At 42.5% G+C, this 21,674-nt stretch overlaps 1 pseudogene; it reads right to left on the bottom strand.

Annotated features, from left to right (window-relative positions):
• Positions 1-4,714: 4,714 nt before the first annotated feature.
• Positions 4,715-5,603, bottom strand: LOC119037923 (glucosamine-6-phosphate isomerase 1-like; annotated as a pseudogene).
• Positions 5,604-21,674: the final 16,071 nt, after the last annotated feature.

Below are 21,674 nucleotides of genomic sequence, written 5' to 3'. Positions count from 1 at the left end.
CACATGGGTGTGGAGCTGTCAGACCTTTGTCCCATCCTCTGGTAATTGGTTCATTGGGCTACTTTGTCACCTAGTTCTGTTGTAGATATTATCCGCCAGTCTTTGGGTTGTCATCTTCCTTGATTTATCTGTTTTTAGTCAAAAGGGTTTGGGTTGATTAAAAAACTAAGCTGCTGCCACTACCCTCTTCCAAGATCCCTCCTCTTTCAGCATCTTTAACCAGACTCTTTTTAAAACCCTGTTCTCTGGTAGTTAAGATTCATTTCTTGAATCAAATGGCTGCTGCCTGTGTAGCCAGCCTTGTGACTGTTCGCCCACTCTGTGTCTGTGTCCAGATGAAGTCACAGCAGCCCCTTTAGTCCTTTCTCTGTTTTCTGTTGCCACTAAGAGGAGATGGCCAACATTTGTAAGTACAGGGGAACGTTCAAATCGATGGCAGTTGTGTTTGTTTTCTTACAACACTGAGTGTGGGCTTGCTCTTCAATGTTTTGAAATTAAATCATACAGTGTTTACAGTCACTATTTATACATGCTCATTGGATGAAACGATAAAGAAAAGCATGAGAATGCTTAACAGAAAAGTTGGAAAATCTCTCTGGTGAGTGAGGGGGATGAACGGAGATAAGACACAGGAAATATTCTTTTTGTCTTGGTCGTGGGTGTAAGAGTATATACTTAATATTATTTTTGAAATGGCATATGTAATTTATGCCCTCTTTCATTTCATGAAGATAAGTAGATTCCCTGGAACTCAATTTGGATTCAGTCTCCTTGAGGGCTCCTTCTGGGACGTCATTGAGCAAGGTCAGGAGTGAGTCTAAGAAAAGCAGGGTTCACCACGGTCAGGGTTCTGGTGGATGTGGAGATTGAGGGCCAAGGACTGGGGTTACTCTGTATTTCCTGCTTAAGCTCAACATGGCCTACCCCTAGTTCTTAGAAATAGGTCAAAGTAGAGTTCTTTGGAAGTAAAATGAGCATCCTTAGCTGTTTCAAGAAACTGTGAAAGAAAGGAGGAACTTCATTGGCTTAGGAATGAATAAGAATGGGGGCACACTCACCCAGGCACTCTGCCTCCGGTAAAATCCCAGGATATCCAGTGTGGGCCCTTGGTGACAACAGCTTCCAACAGCTCTGATCTTGACTGATTGCCTTCTATACCTGACGCACAGTGGGGTCTTTCCTAGGAGAAACTGTTACAGAACAGAGGTCCAAGGGGGGGGCAATATTTGGCCCACCCAGGGATGCCAAAAACTGCTACAGAACAACGGGGGCCCCTCCCAAGGATGATATACTAATACCTACTGAGCTTGTGTGTCCACCGCCAGAGGAAAGACATCTCTCAATGCCAGAGGTTTGTGAAAAGGAAAGGAAAGGTTTATTTAAAGCTATACAGACTTAAAGTAGTGACCCAATGTCCCCATTAAAATATCGAAGTCCTTTAGGATAACCACAGATGCCCACAGCGCTTCCTTCCCCCCTGCCCTAATTCGGGGTACCGTATCTCAGGAAAAGAAGCACCCGTCTGTGTTTCAGGCTGCTGGCACTGTCAGCTGTGTCACCATCCAGGCAGGATCTCTAATTACTCCAAAGCCATGTGGCACCTTCTCATGGTCTACTGGCAAAGAGTTCTGTTACCCTTCTTCCAGGCAAAGTCTCTTCTGCTTCCCAGGCCACGCAGCCAAAGGGATTATCCCAAAGCCAAGTGGGCCTCTTTTACCAGAGCTGCAGGGGTCTGCACTCTGGCCAAAACTGCATGGTTCTTTCCTTTACATGGCTGCGAAGAGGGTAGGATCACCACTCTGGCAAAGCCGAGTGGCAGTTCTCTGCTAAAGCCGCATGGTGATTCTCTCTCACATGGCTGCGGGAGTCTCCATTCTGGCTGAAAGCATGTGGTTCTCTCTCCTCACATGGCTAAGAAGAGGTTCTCACTCTGCCAAAACCGCACGGCTCTCTCTTCACATGGCTGCGGGGGCCCCACTCTGCCAAAACTGCATGGTTCTCCCTTACTTGGGCAAGAGGATGTCTGCACTCCACCAAAACCATGTAGCTCTCTCTCCAATGGCTGCCGTGTCTGCGTTTAAATCCCTGCGCCAATCTTTCTCTGCAGTCTCATTTCTGACTCCTCCCACAATCGGTTACACCTGCCAGGACTCCCGTGTCCTCTCAGCTTTACTGGGCTGCCATAGTGAGTTTGGGCAGGTGTGGCCCCGTGGCGTGGAGCCAATCAACTCCAAACCCTCATGCAGGTGCTGTAACTCAGGAGACCTGCCCCCAGTTAATCCTGGGTAGAAGCCACTCCCTTCTCCCTGGCTCAAAGCATGGCCACAGCTATTTAACATATCTATGAAACCAGTTAGAGGTTATGGATATGTTAAATGACCATTCCAGAGGTTAGCTGCGAAACTGTTGCTATGCAAAACAGCTCTCAGTGGCCCTCCTCCATTTGTCCCTTCCCCAACTGACACCTGAGGGGGGGGCGGTGAGGACATCTTAATATTTCCTGGACATCTTGAGTTCTGGACCCCATTCCAAATCTTTTTTAGGGCCCGCCTCCTGACTACGCCCTGTTACAAAAGGATGCATGGGAAATAACTTTTTTGGAACCATGATTGTCTAAACACGTCCTTATATTTTATTTAGAGCTTGCCTGATTATAGATTTCTACTTTGAGGGTAATATTTTCCAGGGTTTTAAAGACATTGCTCCATTATTATCTTGCTTCCTCTGTTGCTTTTGAGAAGTCCAAAGCCGTTCTGATTCCTGGTCTTTCCTAAGTGATATAAATTGTTAAAAATCTGTAGTGCCCTGGCTGGGTGCCTCAGTTGGTTAGAGCATCACCCCATACAACAAAAGGTTGCAGGTTCGATTCCCAGTCAGAGCACATACCTAGTTGCAGGTTTGATCTTCATTTGGGGCATGTAAATGGGAGGCAACCAGTTGATATTTCTCTCTCTCCCTTCCTTTCTCTCTGAAGTCAATAAATATATCTCAGGTGAGGATAAAAAAAAACCTCTAGAAACATACAGAATCTTTTGTCTGTCATCCTTTTCTGACGTTTCACGATAATTGTGCCCTGTGGTGTGTCAATTTTTATTCCTTGTGGGAGACATGAAAAGTCTGCCATATTCTAAAATTTTCTTAACGACTTTGTTAATGATTTTAAACCCTTTGGTTCTGCTGTTGCCTTTTTCCGGAACTCCTTTTATTCTGAACCTGGACCTTCTAGATGGATCGTTTCTCTCTTATTTTGTTCCTTTGTTTTTTTGCTATACTTTGGGAAGAATTTAATCAACTGTATCTTGTAGCCCTTCTATTGATTATTTACCTCTAAGGTCGTATTTTTAATTTGCAAGGATTGTTTGTTTTATGCATTAAAAAAATCAGATTGAATAGAAAATATCACATTGTACAGAAGCCCACTGCTCTATTAGCTTAAAACAGAATGAAAGCACAGTCATGCGTACAAAAGTAAAGGCAAAATGCTGGTACCAAACATAGCAGTTAAGAGGCCTGAGCCAGGCCCTGAAAACCCTTCACCAGAATTGGAGGCAGCAGCAGCTTGAAATCGGCACAAACATAGGGAGGAGGAGGCTTAAAAGAGCAAAAGGAAGACAGAGCAGTAGATTCATTTCGCGAAGGATAAAGGGACAAAGGGTTATATTTCCTGATGTTCTGGAAACATCAGAGCGTGCCACATGAAACTGAGAAGGTTAGCAGGGCAGGGTATTTTAGGTGGGAAAGGCAACTGTAGAAGCATTTATATGTTGTCTTGGCACTTAGCTGCTAGGGACGCAGGAGACCGTGTCGCTCATGCGTTGTGACTAAACTCATAATTGAGCCGCTTGCTCCAGTCTCCTTGGCTGAACACCACCCTGAAATCGTGCCAGTGTCCACTGCCCCAGGGGTCCTTGTCCTCACTGATGAGTCTGTGATGGGGGAGCCACCGTGAGACCTGGGGACAAAAACACAGGGCTCTGGTGGGAAAAGGGCTTCCGCCTGCCTCTCAGTGCTGCAGGGTTCCTGAGGGAGAGGCGTTGGGGTTGCTTGGCCACTCCCGGCTCCCAGTTTATCAGAAAAGCCTTCTTTTGAGCCCCACTCTCCCAGATCCTCCCCTAAGGGGTCCTCTGAGTTCAACAAAAGGCCAACTGAGAGAAAGAAAAAAAAAGAAACTGAGGAAAGAAAGTAAGGGGCCATCTTCTCTCCATGCCACTTGTTACTGACCAGAGGGACTGCCCCCCTTATGCCAATTTTAGACATTGGGAGTTTGTTCATTAACCTGGATCAGTGACTCTCAGATAAGGGGCGGGCCTGCTCAAGAGGGGCTCCCAGGCCCCCCAACAAGGTTTTGTCCAGTGCAACATGCCCCTGTTCCCCCGAACTGAGAATCTGCACACAATGGTGGAAATTCCCGACGGGAGTGTGTTGTACATCATGTGAACAGTGTCAGAGGCAGAACAAGAAACTGAAAACCCCTAATCTGTGTGGAGCAGACCTCAAAATTACGGAGTGGGTTTTTTTTCCTGATTCAGAGTAAGTTACAAGTTATTTCTCCTGTAGCTAAATTCCATGACTAGGCTCCATGCTGCATAGACGAGAACAGTAAATTCACCCATTTATCTGGACTCATCATCAGGATTAAAGAAATATAATTCTGTCCTCCCAAAGACAATTTCCAGAAAGACCTGCCTGTCTCCTGAGGTACCTGAGACTAGCGTTAGCCAGGTAAAGCATGGCGCGCTTTCTTAGAAGACTGGCTTTGCTCTGCTTCTTTCTCTTTGATACTGTACCAGTGGTCCACTGACTTGTTATGAGCAAGCATTGAACCTTTGAAATACTCGATGGTCTTCACTTTCAGCTGCAGGGTGGCATCCTCATTGCCCGCCGACACGGCACACGGGGATGCTGCTGGAAGTCAGACGTGGTCCACACGTGGTTCACTCGCTTCTCGATGGCTTTGTACAGAGCAAACACCTTGTGAGCACCTGTGATGACAATCACCTCCTCTCCAGCATCCGTGATGGTGCCCACGCCCTCCCTGCTCCTGCCTAGGGCCGTGATGGGCACCTGGGCGAGGTCTCCATCAAAGCACCTAGCATTGGCCAGGATGGAGACCATGACCGGTAGCTTCACACGGATCCTGCACGCCAGGCTGGATGCTGGCTTGTTGAAGGCAGTGTGTCCGCTGGAGCCAAGGCCTCCAACAAATGCCTCAGTCCCATCTGCAGCCTTGATATTCTCCTCAAAGGCACCACACTCAGCCTGTAGGCCGGTTGCATTGCCATGCAGAACGGGGGTGTTTTTTGGTGCTTGTCAGTGTGCTGGAAGAACTTGTTTCACATAAAGGAGTGGTAACTCTCTGGGTGGTCCCTAGGAAGACCCATGTATTTGTCCATGTTGAAGGTTTTCATGTATTTGAAGGACAGGTCTCCATTCTTATAGCACTCAAGTTAGCTTCCTGTAGCAGTCAAGTGGGGTGCTCCTGGTGGGGAGCCCCAGAGCGATGTACTTGTCTGGTCTTAGGTTAAACTGGATCTCTCAGTTGCCGATGCCTTTGGCACCCGTGTGCTGGCCTGGGAACAGTGGTCCAGGATGATGAGCTTCATCTTGTCTCAGATGCCTCCCTCCAGCAGCGGCAGCAGCAATGGTGCTGGGTTTCTGGTTTTTTTTTTTTTTTTTTTTAAGTAGGACCTCAACATTCTTTCTTGGGTAGAGTATCTCATCTTTCTGTTATTAATAATGGTTTTTTAAAAAAGATTTCCTTTTCTATGTAGATTATTTTTCTCCAAGTTGATTTTCTGTTCCTTCTGGTCTGTCTTGCATGTCGGAGGCTTTCTCTCAATGGCTGGCCATTCTTTGCTATCTTTATGGTTAAGGGTTGGGACTAAGGAGCTGACCTGTGCACATTGGTGGCCATTGATTGGGAAGCCCCTGATATCGCTGTCTGTCTTCAGGTTTTTCATTTTTGACTAGTCAGGTTCACAGAAGGAGGGAGAAGGAAAGAGGCTTCCAGTCTCCGGGATGAAGGATAAGGGTCCGTCTGCGAGGCATTGGGTGAGCCAGGCACAGGTTGGCACAGCTCTGTATTCAGTATTCAGACTTTACGTACCCAGTAAATCCCATTGGTTCAGGTAGGTTACCCGGTCTGCACCTGTTTGGTTTCTTTCATTCCAGAGACCCTCTAGTGTGTGTTCTCTTTAGGCAACTCCAGACCCCCTGAGGTACAGAGAGGGGCTTTCTCAGGGATGTGAAGCAGTGAAGAGAATTTAGAAATCCATTTGCTGCTTAAACAGCTTTCAGTCAATCTCTCCTTTTTTTTTTTTTGGTTTCTTTCCTGCTCCACACATCTAGTCCACGCCTTTTGAGAATTCTGAGACACACATTGTTTTTTCTCCGCTTTCCTTACTGCTGGCCTGGGACTGACTCTCTCTGGTCTGCTCCTTTTCTATTGGCTTCCGAGCTTCCCAAATTATGTTGCCGTGTGTCTTCTTGCCTATTGTTCCTTTCTTATCTTTAATGATTCTTTTACCGCTAGTAGGTGGCATTTCAGGTGTGTATGATTTAGATGGTACCGTTTACTCTGTGGTCTTAACCCAGAAACTTTCTCCCTAGCATCTTCGCACTCTTTCTCTCTTAACTTGAATATGACCTTTTCTGAGGGGCCTTCCCAAACCACCCTATGTAAAGAGGGTATTCCCAATCCCCCTTTTCTAATTCTTTATTTTAGCTCCCTGCAATGTTCTTCATAGACCTTTAGAACAACTCTTTGGGCCTAGTGTTCATCTCTGGCACTTTGCCATTAGCATCATGAGATCAGGAGCCGTCACTGTGTCCCACAGGGTTGTATCCCCCGTACTGGGCACATAGTTGACCCTCCGTGAATATTTGTTGACTGAGTGAGGGAACAATTTATACGCAGACTGCATAGATTTTTGAAATTGGTAACAGTTTCCTTAACTTTTTCGTGCCTAAAAAAAGAAGGGTAGTGGAATAAAATAGCAACTACTCATAAGATTATTGTGAGTCTTACAAGAGTTACTTGGCTAAGTGCTGAGAATAGTGCCTGGTACATAGTCAATGCAAAAGAAATGTTATGATTTTAAAAAGAGTCTTGAAGAGTTATAATTTTATATGTCATCATTGTTTAGTTTGATCAAGTTAGAGAAAATGTTGTATGGTGGACTGAATTATTCTCGGGAATTGTGCAGAATGTTCTGAGTCACAGCACATCTGAATTTTAACTCTAGGTTGATCATGGATCTCTAGTTGGACTTTAGTGCCGTCATGGAATAGAATGTACTTCACCAGGAAAGTAGGATCCCAAGTATTTCCCAGAGTTTGTCCATGGAGCCAGACATTTAAATTTCAGGACCATGCTCTTTATCATTTATCTCCTTATTTAAGCACTACTGGGATATCTCCATCTTCTTAGGGAGTATAATTTATTCTCTATGCCATCATTTTCTTTTGAAATGAAGCCACATTGATTGAACAGATACTTGGTAATTTCTGTATGTCTTGTGTTTTGCAGTTAGATATGGAAACTTAAAGAATGATTCAGAGTCATCAACTTCTGTGTATCTCTGAAATGATTTAATTTCTACCAAAGAGCTCTTTCATTCCTCAAAAATCTGCAGTTATAGAGAGCTTAATAGAGTTTAGCAATGAGAGATTAAAACATTCTCTAGTTTTCATCTGTTAAATCCATATGTCTTGATTTATAAGTCCTTGACCCCCAACTTGGTTCTTGCAGTTTCAAATACTTTCTTGTCACATCAGGAAGAAAGAACAAACTTGTGAGTCTCTCTTCAAAAGGGACAGGAGGTACTGAGAATTTGGCCACTTAAACTCTTCAGTTTAAAAATCTTGAAGTGAGGAAGCTGTCCTGGATAATTTTAAAAACAAACTTATATCACCTAGCTTGATTGTATGAAAATAAAATACAGCTCCATATTCCATTTCAAATTATTACTAATACTCAACAAGCTCTCATGAAGAAAACTCACCGCTTTATCACTTCCTCCATCACACCATGAAATGAATCTGACTTTCACAGTTCCCAGTACAAGCTCTCCTGACCACTAATGCAATAGAAATAGGAACAGCAGTCTTCTCTTTTGACTTAAATAAATTGTTTCCCCTTTCATTATTGCAAGTGCTCCATCTCTGGCAAATGAAGTGTTTCCATGTTAAAGCTTTCTCCATCTGGCAAGTGATTAGGGATCACTATTCATGCATGAAAACAATGGGTGGTTTTAGGTATCTGTGTGTTTTTCAGTGTGTTAAAAATGTGTGGTGGGTTACAACTAGTTCAATTGTTTCTCTTTATAGGTGACATGTCAGAAGGTGGCTCTATTATTTGCCTCTTACGTGACGTTGGGCAAGTTACTTAACTTCCCTAACTAAGCCTTGGTTTTCTCATTGGTAATATGCGATTAGTACTAATGATACAACTATTATTTTTATGTTTACCGGCACAACATAAACACTCAGAATTTAGAATTATTACTGTTATTGGGACCCAGAGAATAAGGATTATGTCTTTTGTTATTGATTTTATTTGTATTTCAAAGTGCCTAGCGCATTAATGAGAGTTTGATCGACATCTGATAAACAAATGAGATCACTGATAAATTTCCCTTCACCTTTGTTGCTTAATTTTTGCTTTACGCGTAAAATTCCTTTAATTCCTGACACATTTCTGACAAGTTCACTACTCAAAAATGTAACTGAGCCCTGGCTGGTGTGGCTCAGTGGATTGAGCGCTGGCCTTCGAACCAAAAGGTCTCCAGTTCAATTCCTCATCAGGGCACGTGCCTGGTGGGCCAGGTCTGCACTTGGGGTTGCGCGAAAGGCATCTGATTGAGGTTTCTCTCACATCGATGTTTCTCTCCCTTTCTCCTTCCCTTCTCCTCTCTCTAAAAATAAATAAATAAAATCTTTTAAAAATGTAATTGAATAATGTATATGGAAGTGCTTTGAAAAATGTAAAGGCTAGACGATTGTAATTGATGATGGTGATGGTGATGATGGCAGCAGTGGAGTCACTTGCTGAAGAACCGGAATGTTCTTTGCTGACCTCTCCTATCTGCTGAAAATGTCAGGTAAAGTTTGCCACCTGGAACTAAAACCGACTAAAGAATATATGTGTAAGTATGTGAGTATTTAGAAGAAATAACAATGAAAATTTGTGATATCTGATGTTTTTCGCTTTTGAGGGGAGATTTGACTGGTTTGGCTCTCTAAATATGTGTATCCTTTCCCCTCACCCTTCATTTGGATCTTTATGAGGTTTTGCTTTCAGTGAAAGAGGATGACCGTCCTCAAAGAAGGGGGCTCCTCTTCGATCAAGGATTCCCCAAGAACTCTGGTTCCTCACCAGAACTCCCAAACAATGCGTGGTGGTGCTCATTGTTCTCCCTTCATCTCCAGTTCTGAATATCTTTATTATTAGCTGTATTTACTTTTGTATTTGTTAAAGTAGAACGGGATTTCAGTACCAAATGCGCTAGTAGATTGTGTGTGTGTAAGGGATTATCATTGATTTGGTTGATGCCAGATCTTTGCTGTGTTTATCTTACTCCACAGGTTATTCCATTTTCAGGGACAGAGTATTGGACTGGGGAAGGGAAAAGAGAAGGCTCTCACATGTAACTGCTAATAATAGTAGCAGTTACTATCTACTATCTGCCAGTCATTGTGCTGGGTAGTTTACACACGTAATATTTTAAACCCCCCATTTTATAGGTTAGGAAGTTGAGGCTCAGAGAAGTTCATTACTCAAGTTCTCATAGCTAGTATGTAGAAGAGCCTGAATTCCAATGACACTGGTCTCTTTTTCCATATGCTTTGAACTCTTGGTTCCTCCATCTTTCCATCTGTAAACTAGAATATATTTATGTGTGTGTGTGTGTGTGTGTGTGTGTGTGTGAAAAACTCCAGTTATTGGGGTTGGGGAGGAGTAGGGTGAGAAGACTCTTGTAGTAACTACAGAAAATTACAGATGTATAAGGAAATAAACGAGGAAAGTTAGGAGAATCTGGAACATGGGGGCAGACGTGAAACTGAAGATGCTACAGGCCCATGTTGCCTGTGCCCTTGTGGAAGAGCAAGTTGTAGTTGCGGCAGCAGGAGGGAATGAGGAAGGGGAGGGGCTCACGTGGAATTGGTGAAATGCCCCTCGCAAATCTTGTTTGGCTCCTGACATATAAAGGGATTTATTTGTTAATGTTATTGGGTGTGTAGCACTGTTGCAACTATGTTATAAATGTCTTTATTAGTCAGAGATTAAAGTAAAATATTTATAAGTGGAATGACCTGAATAACAGCATTTGCTGTAAATACTCAAGTAAAAAAATATTGTGGACAGGAATCGACAGTGACCAGTAAGGTTGAGTGTTGGGTACATGGGCTTCATTTTGCTTTTCTCTCTACTTCTATGTGTTTAAAATTCTCATAGTGAGAAGTTAATAAATAAAAAAAGCCGAACTCCTCTTCCCAGAAAAGCTCCATGTGAAAATAAAGGATAAACCAATGAGTACTTTTAAAAAAGCATCGGGCTGAAAGAATACAAGTAATTGAATATTAGGCTCAGTGGGTATTAGACAGGACTCCGAATTCTGGGCTTTTTCTGTAACATCTTCCAACCAGAGTTCCCTCAGCTTGAGCTCTTTAACCGTACTAGGAGTTCAAGATGTGTCCTCAAATGATGCAGTTAGTCTGGGCGCCTTCTGCCCACAGTGTTCTTTTCTGTGGTTCTCACCCAACAGAGGACGGCACAGCCTAACTTGTTCTGAGTAGAACAGGGCCAATTTTAACCGTGCTATGACCTGTATATTTTCTGCTTCTCCTAAAATTGTTTCCCAAAATATTCTTCTTGGGAGTGTGCCTTTCTGAATGGTGCTTCACTTTCCTTCTTCACCTAGAGGGACACAGCTCTAATCCTCAGTTGAGACTGACTCAGAGACTGAGGACTGTTTATATTCCTCTGTTCTGACTGTTCTCTAAGCTGGTCAGGGGCAACTGGGGCGCATAGCACCCTCTGACTACAAGGCCATGCCTGGTTCTTCATGCAGTTAGTCACTCAGAGGGGGGCTTTCTGTCTGCCCCTCTGACTCTTGGAATAGGTCTTCTTTGCTCTTTCTCCATCGTTTGGACACAGCCCATCCTCAGCCCCTCAGCTGGCTTTCAGCCAGACCAGCCCCACACCCCAGTGGAACTGGGGACTTTGGAAGAAAGTGATACATTAGTTCTTGTGATACAAATTGTTTTTCCTGTAAGTGATAGAAAAAGGAAGTACATAGTGTCATATCCAAGATCCAAAACTAATCCATGAAAGGAATATAAATTCTAAACTGCTTTGTTGTACGATAGATCATGTGACATGTGCATTCATTCATTCATCAAACATTTATTTATGATAAGGCACTCAGTAAATGCTGGATATACAAAAATAAAAGAGATAGTTTCTGACCTCGAGGATCTGATGGCCCAGTTGAGGAGACAGTGACTGAGTTAATAATTATAACCTATAGTGATAAGTGCCACACTAGAGGGAAGCCCTGTGGACTGTGAAAGTGCCAAGGAGATGCATCAATAGCAGAAGTGGTTACAGCCGAGCTTCGAAGGATTCTTAGGAGGTGGCCGGGCAGAGAGGTACAGATTGCATTCTTGTCAGGAGAATGCTGTGTGCACAACCACAGTAGGAGCATCGTAAGCTGGCGTTTCTGCAAGTCAGTGTGGTTCGAGTGTGGTACGTGTGGATAAGACAGACGATGAAGTTTGACAGATGAGCAGGGATCTGTTCATGCTGGACTGGATATGCTGAGGTAATTATTTGGATTTCAACCAGCAGGACATGAGGAAGATTTGTATTTTAGAAAGATCACTTTGGATGTCATGTTAAAAAAGTGTCAGAAGGGAATCAGTCCAGATATGACTGCAATAATCTAGGAAAAGGATTGTGCAGGCTTGAGTTAAGGTATAGATAAAGGAGAGAGTAGATTTTAGATATGATTTTCTAGATAGAACTACCTGGACCAAGAATTAGGATGTAAGAGACACTTTGAGAGACACGAAAATAGTGAATTAAGACAGATATGCTGGACTATTAAGAAGGATGTCTAATTCCTTATTGATCGTCTAATTAAGAGAAGAAATGAAAAAGGTACTGTGTGTAATTTTTACTTTAACCATTATGGTGAATATTTACAGCAGTCCAAGTTTATGAACTGCTCTTTACTTATGTCGGTCATTTCTCAGTGAAAGGTTAGGCTGAAGAGAGATGGGTGGTTTAAAATGGGCAATGACAGCAAATCCATAAAGCCGTGGGCTTTATGTAGTGGAAGAACATGCCTAAAAAATAGGATGAAATTAGAGTACATGCCTCAAATCTACTTGTAGTGACCAGCATTTAGTTACCAGCACTTGCAAAGAGTGCGGGGGGAAATATTATTTTAATTTCTCGTTTGGCCAAAATGAGAATGAGACAAATAAACAACAACCCCTGAAGTGCAGAAATATTAAATGACTTGCTCAAGGTCACACATGGCTGTAGGTGGGAACTCAGGCTGCATCCCAGGGCTCTCTGCAGGACATTGTGATAAACTCCAGGACATTGACCCAGCATTTGAGGGCCCTGGACATGAAAAGTAAAGTGAGTGATATATTTGAAGAAAAGAAACCAAGTAACTACTACAAATGATAATGAAGAAGCTGTACAAACATTTGGAATACATATGAAGCAAAATGATTATTTGGAGCTCTGTTGGAATGAGACATGGGAGAAAAGCAAGTCATGAAAGAGTTCTGCGTTATTTCCATGCGAAACAAGTTTTATTTGGAAATTACTTACTTGTGTAAATTATATTAGAATTTTAAATAATTTACTTAGAGAACATTGATAGGATAAAGGGTAGCTGACATTTAAATTTTCAATTCATTTTGACCATTGTGCATAGGTTGACCATCTGTTTTGCACCTAGCATTGTGACAAGTTCTAAGGGAGGTACAAATATTATACAAGACAATTCTGTCCTCAAAGACTTTACACAGTTGTTACAGATACTAGATCAGCAGACACAGGACTAATTTGGAGCCACACAGAACAGTTTATTATCAGGGATACATTTATGTCATGAAGTTGTCGAAGTTTTGGGGCAGATGATAAGTAGTCAGAAGGACAATAGTGATGGCGATTGGAGTCAATTAGTAGCTTTGTGGACGGCGTGATTCTTAAGATGGGCTTCGGGGATTAAAGGGAATTGGTCTTTCAAGAAAAAAATGTGGGACTACTGAGGCAAACAAGTTTCAGTTTGTGTTTTCTAAAGAAATAAACTGATTTAGTCCAATATTTCATCTATTTGCCACAGTGTTCATTAATGAAATATTGGAAACAACCTAAATGTCGAATAACAGAATAAGGGAAGAATTAATATTGCATGCTATATCATACAGTTAAATACTTTAACGCTAATAAAGATAATGCAAGAGCAACAAGCCTGGTGGAGAAGCCTGTCACAGAGCTAGACTGTCACTGGTTCTGCCACTTAGTAGCTTGTGTCATTGGGTAAGTCACTTGCTCTTTTTGAGTTTTGGTTTATTTATCTTTAAGTGGAAATTAAAATAACTACTTTGAAAAATTATTGTGAGGATTAAAAATGTCTATAGAGCACCTGATAAATAGTGGACATTTAACAAACATTATTATTCCTACATATTAGGAGTATGTGAAAGATGAAAGATTTCTACCATCCGAAGAGAAACCAGAGTATTATTAGTAGAATGTAAAGAGATACTGTCTTTCTGAAGGGAACTGTCTCAGTTCTTATCAAAACCTTTAAAATGAGTATTTCCTGTCTGACTCAGGAATTCCACAATTAAAATTTTATCCTAAGGAGATCACTAAAGATATATGCACATATTTAAAAGGATATTCTTTGCAACTTTGAATGGAATAGTGAAAAATAACCCCAGATTTCACAGATAGGTGATTGATGAAGTAAATTATGATTCATGCGCATAAAGGAAAATTATAAAACCATTACAATGACAATGTGCAAGTGTATTTCTGATATGGAAAGGGAGGAAAGCAGATTCTAATATATACAGTGAAATCCTATTTTTATAAATGTATATTTATGCAGAGAAAGTTTTCTAGAGAGCTAATACACCAGAATGTTAATTGTGATTGTCTCTGAAGAGCGGGCCTTTAGGTTTTTATTTTTCTTTGTGCTTATGTGAATTTTTTACTTTTATAGCAGTGAGCATAAATAATTAAATATTAAAATTAGGAATAATGTTGCTCTTAAAAATATTTACTGACATAGGAAAATGCTTAAGATTGAGAGAAAAAACGATTTTAAATTTCTGTATTATATGATACCAATTTTGTTAAAGTATTTTTGTATATGGCTCAAACGAATGACTAAATTTTGTGGCTTTTTCTCGCAAAATGTAGCAAAGCTTCGCTGCATGGTGGGGACAGGCTGCGCAGTGAACTAGCAGTGTGGAGAGGTCAGACTCGTCTGTGCCTGGACAAGAACTACCCCTTTCGCTGACGCCTCTTGTGTTTTCCTCATTATCATCACGGCTTTCACAATTGGTTTTCCTGGCTTTTTCTTGAAGAAACAAAGTTCAGCCGTGGCCTAAATCCAGTCTTCGCATCTCTCCTTCTTTTCCTTCACCCTTGCGAGGACCCAGTAAACTCAGCACCTGCTGGTCACTGGGCTGATGTCATGATGAACAAGACTTAGTTTTTGAGGACTACTGTCCATTTGGGAGAGAGAGTCAACAGTCACGTCAAGAAGTATATACTTAAAAAGTGTGCTAACTACTGTGACCAAAATAGAATAGGATATTTTAAACCAGAAAAGTGTGGGTGGAGGTCAGGGCATTGAGTTGGACAAGAAAGTGAGCAAAGGCCTCTGTGGGGAAGTGACATTTGAAGCCAGCCTTGAAGGATCAGTAGGAGTTACCCAGATACAGTGTGATGGGAAAAGCATTCTAGGAAGAAGGGCAAGTACATAGAGAGGTTTTCAGGTAAAAGAAAAAAACCCTGCCTTTTTTGTGTTTAAAAAAACTGGGGCAAGAGCCCCCGTGTCTGGCTCTGGTGGTATGACATGAGGTTTGAAGGTAGGGAGGAACGATGTTACAGATTTTGGATTTTATTGAGGGCAGTGAGCAACCACTGAAGGATTTACATGAAAATATATTTGTGTGTGCATGTGTGTATCTATGTATATATATATGATTTTATTGATTTAATTTTAGAGAGAGGGGAAGGGAGGGAGAAGAGAGAAACATTGATGTGTAAGAGAAACATCGATTGGTTGCCTCTCGCATGTACCCTGACCAGGGACCTGGCCCACAACCCAGGCATGTGCCTTGACTGTGAATTGAACCGGTGACCTCTTGTGTTGTGGGACAGTGCTCAACCCACTGAGCTACACCAGGCAGGGTGAAACTGTTAATATTTTTAAAAGATCCATTTGGCTTTTCTGAGGGGAAAGAACTGGAGAAAGGCAAGAGAGAACCAGGAAGATGAGCTCAGAGGCTTTGGCAGTCCATCAGGAGATGGCGGTGCCCGGGCACGACAGTGGAGGCGAAGCCTAGAAGGTGGTTTGGAGGTAGACTTCGTTGGGAGCATTGACAGGATTTAGCGACAGATTGGATTACCGGAGCAAGGGAGGAGGGCCAGGTACTGTCAAGGATGATTTTTAGAACGCTTGTCGGAGTGACTTGCTGAATTATATAGATGGTGGAGTAAGTTTTTTGGGGAGTGAGGGAAGGGATAGAAGTTCAGTGTCGAACGTGTTTCCTTGTGATATCTCTGAGATTTCCAGAGGAGAAACCGAACGGACGAGGCCTGTTACTCCTAGGTGCTGCACACCTGGGGCGGAGATGCATGTGTAAGAGCCGTTGGCACAGATGGCGCGAGGACCTGGTGGGTGGGTGGGATCGACTGTGGAGAGGATACGGAGACAAATGCAGAGTCCAGGGCGGAACCCGAAGAATCCCAACATTTAAATATCAAGTAATAGAGGAGATGGCAAAGCACGTGGAGAGGGATCGTCTAGGGATGTGGGAGGAAGATGAGGAGGGTGTGGTGTCTGGGATGCCAACGGGAGAGAGTTTCCAGGATCCTGGAAAAGTGTCCGTCGGGCTCAGCAACAAGGAGGCTCTAGAGCAGGGGCGTCACACTCATTTTCACCGGGGGCCCCATCAGCCTCACGGTTGCCTTCAAAGGGCCGAGTGGAATTTCAACTCCTTAACAGTTAAGGAGTAGTGACATTGATACAGCCCTAAAATTATTTTGGCCCTTCGAAGGCAACCTCGAGGCTGATGTGGCCCCTGCTCTAGGCGATGGTGGAAAGAGCAGATTTAGCGCAGGGGTGGAGGTGGAGGCCAGACTGGACCAGGTGGATGGCAGAGTTGGAAGTGAGGGAGAGAAGAGAGAGTACACTTAACGCTTGTAATCGTGCCTCTGAGTGCAGAGACCGATAGCTGGGGGGCACTTCAGGTTACACAGTAGGTTGTTTTGCTCTCCCTTTCACAAGCATCATTTGAATGCTTATCGAAATGTGTAGGAGAGACACCTGATGGATGTTTGGTAGGAAAAGGAGGGAAGGCAGTGCAGCAGGCTTTTGGTATTTAATATGTGTCGAGCATGTACTAGGTAGTATGCTAAGTGGTTGGTACAGTAAGTGACTTATTCATCATAACAGCCCCATGAAGTTGGTATGATTGTCCTGATTTTACAGATGAGGAAACTGGGGTTCAGGGGAGATGGAGCTGGAGTCTTAATCCAGAACTGTTTGATTTCAGAGCTCAGACTCTTAGCTCTTACTTGCAGTCTTACAGGATCTCTTCTGTGTACTTGCCACTTTGCTAGAGCTGCCATAACGAAGTACCACTGCCCGGGTGGCATAAACAGCAGAAATTAATTTTCTCACCGTCCTGGAGGCCAGAAGTCCAAGATCAAGGTGTTGGCAGGTTTGGCTCCTCCTGAAGCCTGTCTCCTTGGCTTGTTCATGGCCTTTTCTCTCTTCACATGCTTCCTTCCCTGGCATCTCCTCTGTGTCCAAATATCTTTTTTTGAAAAAACCAAGGACACCAGTCAGACTGTATTAGAGCGTCTCTAAGGGCCTCATTTTAACTTATTCCCTCCTTTAAAGGCCTCGTCTCCAATATAGTCACATTTTTGAGCTTGGAACTTCAATATGTGAATTTTGGGTGGGGGGCATTCAGTGCACAACAGACGGCTTCTGTTTTCTTCAAGCATCAGGAAAAGCGGTTTTGAAGAGTGTGCAGAGGGATGAGACGGGGACCACCTAAAGGTCAGCTGACAGGGGAGATGTCTTGTTTATGTCCATGCAGCCCAACTATCTGAGTTTCCGCAGCAATATTCAGGTGTAGGGTTGGAGTCAAACTGAGAACTCTGCCCTGTGACGAGGCTGCTCACATGGACTTAGTGACCAAGTGACCCTCTCTTCTGTGCGAAGCGGAAATGTCACTGAGTTTTAGTCACAGCCTCAGCACAGCTGCACATCACTGTGTGTCAGGGACCTTTCTGGCTGTTCTCAAATAGTTGCGTGGAAGTGAAATAAATCTATGATTTCGTTGCATCCGCCAGTGCAGAAATTAGCTCGATCCGTTTTCCAACTGGTTCTACAAATTGTCTTTCATGATTCTCACCACTATCTTTGTTCTCCTTTCTCACCCCCCTTCTTTCTTCTTTTTTCCTCATCTTCTCACATCAATTATTTACTGAGCACCTACTGGATGTCTGGCACTAGGAATAGAAAGAGTGGACAGTCTAGTGTGAGAGACAGAGATGTATGTACACAAAAAAACCTCCCAGTGATAAGTATTATTGTTAAAGTGATAATTCATTCGTTCACTTATCCCACAAATACATCGAGTGCCCACTAAGTACCAGGCATGGGATAGAGATATGAGTAAGAGATGTAGTTTTTACCTTCAATAAATGTATAACCTGGTATAGGACAATAAACAGGTAAGTAAACAGAAACAATACAATGTGACATTTGTGAAATATTAAAAGATCTCAAAGAAGGAGATGACTCTTATTTCGGTTTTCCCTTGCATGTCTGGGTACCCACTGAAAATAGATACCGCCGCATGTTAACCAACAGAACTATGAAAAGAACATTCATTTGTGTCACAGACATGCTCCGACTGCTTGCTCTCAGGGCGTAGGGACAGTTTTGTAGCTCTGGAATGACGAGCAAGCATCGAGTTGGAGGATCTACAGCTCTTCTCTTCCTCTGAGCTTATTGTCCACAACCCACCAACACCCTTTCTTAGGTGGTGGAATGATGAACGGTTTTCCTGGAATACTTGCGAGAAACCCACTGGATAGTAAAGGAAAAGTCCCAGTGACAGAACATGACTGTGATGCCGGGGAAGGCATATGCTGGCCTAGTGCGTTCTCTCAAATATCTGGGGCTTGAAACTGGGTGTTATTGTGGGGCTTCCCTATAATGTGATTTTATAAAAGGGGATGAGCAGCAGATCAGAAATGCTGAGAAGAAAATGGATTTTTGTAGAGTATGCAATTGAAACACTTTTAAGTATCCCTTATTTTTACCTTATCTCAGGAAAAAATTATTTCCAACCAGATACTTATGAGGCTAATTGAGATAGTAGATATAAACTTGTTGTCTTCTTCAGGGGTGATGTGCCATACACACTCCAGGTATTATTATCTGCAATCTAGACTTATTTCTGTGGAAAATACTAGTTATATTGCGGAAATGCGTAGGGAGTCAGAGAGAGAAAGGACACCTGATAAATGGTGTACGTGGGATTTAGAATCCGTGAACAACCTAATAACAGCGGCAAGTTGCCCATGTCATGCCACGGGCACCCACTCCCACATTTTGACTGCATGGCAGAGTCTTACTGTTGAGTGTGTCACAGTGTGAAGAGGACTGGATGGGCGTCAGGGCTTGTAAGCACTAATCTAGCTCTGCCACCGACCTAACGTGCCTCCTTTCCCCATCTTTAAAGTGAAATGGAAAAGGGCTCTAAGGTCCTCCCAGTTCTGATAGTCCATCGTTCTGTGATTCTATGTCCTTGCCTATCGAAAGCATCTTTGACGTTCTTTAAGTTGCTTAAGCCAGAATTTCAGTTAGAACGCGTCCAGTAGCCTGTTTCCGTGGGCTGTTGGGAACAGCACGGCCTTGCTTCTCCAGGACTTGACGTGTCTTCTGTTAACTGCTAACAGTGAGCCATTCCACCTGAAAGGCTCCTTGGGTAGCCTCAAAGATTGAAAGGACAAATGGACAGTGTTGAGAGCTCTATGGAAGAGGAGACCCGAGACACGTTGATCATCATGGCCCCTTGGGATTTGCCAAGAGGAATGACTAGAACTGGGCCATTCACTGCAGCCAGGTCAAGGGTCAGGTCAGGAATATGGACGATGCTGGTGACTCCAGGTAGGTCTAGGAGGGTGAATAAGCCCATTTGGTCCCTCCTGAATTTTAAAAAGATCTGGGCAGCCAAGATCAGAAAGCTTAGGAAGTCTCCTAATTTCTGAAATGTCTTGGAAGAAGAATGTCACATTCATTTTTTAATATTTTTATTACCGCCCAATCATTGTGTTCTCTTTTAATACTAAGTCAATCTATTCTTAATATTCTCTTAGTTGACACATTTGCTGAGCACGCTTTCATGATTGTTTACTAAGTTAAAAGCCTGGTTTCAACGGATGCCATTGTGCAATGGACTGCCTTTATCTTAGGGTTTGTAGAGTGTTATTGAAAGACCTTTGAGTTTTCTCCTTCAGCTTTAGTTATGTAATATTAAATATAATTCTCTCATGGCAGAGATTTATACCTATTATTTTGCTAAAAAGAAGCTAACGTGGGGGTGATTATAAAATGATTTGTGTACTGCCTTTCTTAGTGGTTAAAAAAGTAATTGGTGATTTGGGAAAAGGATATTAAACCAGATAACTAAAATAATCTTGTGTACTTAATACAGTTATAAAAAATCAAAGCTCTTTTGTAACTGTTTCTGTCATAGAATGCTAGTAAAAATTTACATATTTTCCTTAAAATACCGATTAAATTTCTGTATCTGATCATTAAAAAAATACTGTATACTTACTACATAGTACAAGATGATTCTCCTTTTTCTTCTCGTTCTTTTTTTTTTTTTTTTTTTTTTTTTTTTTGCTTCTATCTAGTTGCTTCCAAGATCCGGTACTTACAGGAATATCATAACCGGGTTCTCCACAACATTTACCCTGTACCTTCTGGAACAGATATTGCAAACACCCTGAAATACTTTTCTCAGACCTTGTTAAGGTAAGCTTTAAACTATCCTCTACTTTGAAAGAATTGTTAGGTAGGACTGTTGAATTGATTGGGATCTAAATTTTTATTGAACTGAAAGTTTTGAAGGGCCTCATGTTTCCTAGTGCTCTGCCGGAAGAGTCTGGACTCAGGTTCTCTGGGTGTATATAGCAGATCAGATCACAGGCCTAAGTGAAAAGAAAGATTAGGCTGCCTGGCTACTGCCTGCTTTCCTCAGTTGGATGTCTTATCAAGAGCTTTATACAGCGATAAAAGTTTTATGTCTGGCAGAAGCATAGAGTGGGGTTAAAAGGGGAACCTATATTGCTAAATAAGAATAGGAAGCACTTAGAGTCTTAAATAAAATCAGAATTATATAGCATTTTAGGTTTATCAGTAGTATTTTGTATTTCTTGAAGTAGACTGTATGCTACTAAGAATTATTTTTAATCCGTGAAACACTTCAAGTGTTCAACATGCTGTACAATTAATATGGAAATTCTCTGGAGGGCCAGGCAACAAAAACAAGTATCATCCGCCTTTGCTAGAAGGCACAGAACAGAGGGGCCTGTGGGCCTTCCGGCTCTCATTAGGAAAGCTGAGCAAAGGCGAACTTATTGTTTGGGAGGGAGCATCCAACAGTGAGAGGAACAGTTTCCGTTAAATTCTCAGGCTTAGCCTCTGCCATTGCCTTGGTTTTCTCACTCCAAATCCGATTTAGGAAACACATAAATTTGACTTGCTACTGTTGGTTTTTTTTTTTTTTTTTTTTTTAGTTTTATAAAAACAAAAGTTTTGTAAGACAGGAGTTAGGTGGGGAAAGAACACCAGTTCGGATGAGTGCATTTGCTCTGGGGCTCCCCGTGGTCTGAGGCTTTGCGAGGACGGACCGAACACTGCAGAAAGGAGCTTCCGGCAGTCAGGGCAGTCACGAGTCTGCTGCAGTCCTGCCGTCTCTTTGTTCTCATTCTTCAGAGTATCTTTTCTTCACAGAACCCTTCGTGTCCCTGTTCTGTATTACAGGGACTCTGTTTGTCAGGTTCACAGATTTCATACTTGAAGAGTGAGTTTAGGACCTTGTTGAGGGTATTTCCCTTCTTTTCAAATTGCAGTGGAATAATTAGCTCAGTTTTCATAGTAACAATCAGATAAGTTTATACACCAAGGCATCTAATTCTGTTCTCTTGAATTCTCCTTTTGTCTTTGAGGTCACTTTCCTCAAAGGCAAACACTTTCCCTTTATCGCAAATCCCATAAGTTGTGCAGTTGAGAGGCACTTTTCCGTAGGGAGCAAATTCTGAATTCTGTTTGCAAAGAAACTGACATCCTAGTTGGCACTTGGAAGCTTACTGCTTA

This window comes from Artibeus jamaicensis, unplaced genomic scaffold (genome assembly GCF_021234435.1).
Source record: "Artibeus jamaicensis isolate MK-2021 breed Jamaican fruit bat unplaced genomic scaffold, CSHL_Jam_final contig_444, whole genome shotgun sequence".
NCBI classification, from domain to species: Eukaryota; Metazoa; Chordata; class Mammalia; order Chiroptera; family Phyllostomidae; genus Artibeus; species Artibeus jamaicensis.
This window is presented reverse-complemented; position numbering and strand designations above follow the sequence as displayed.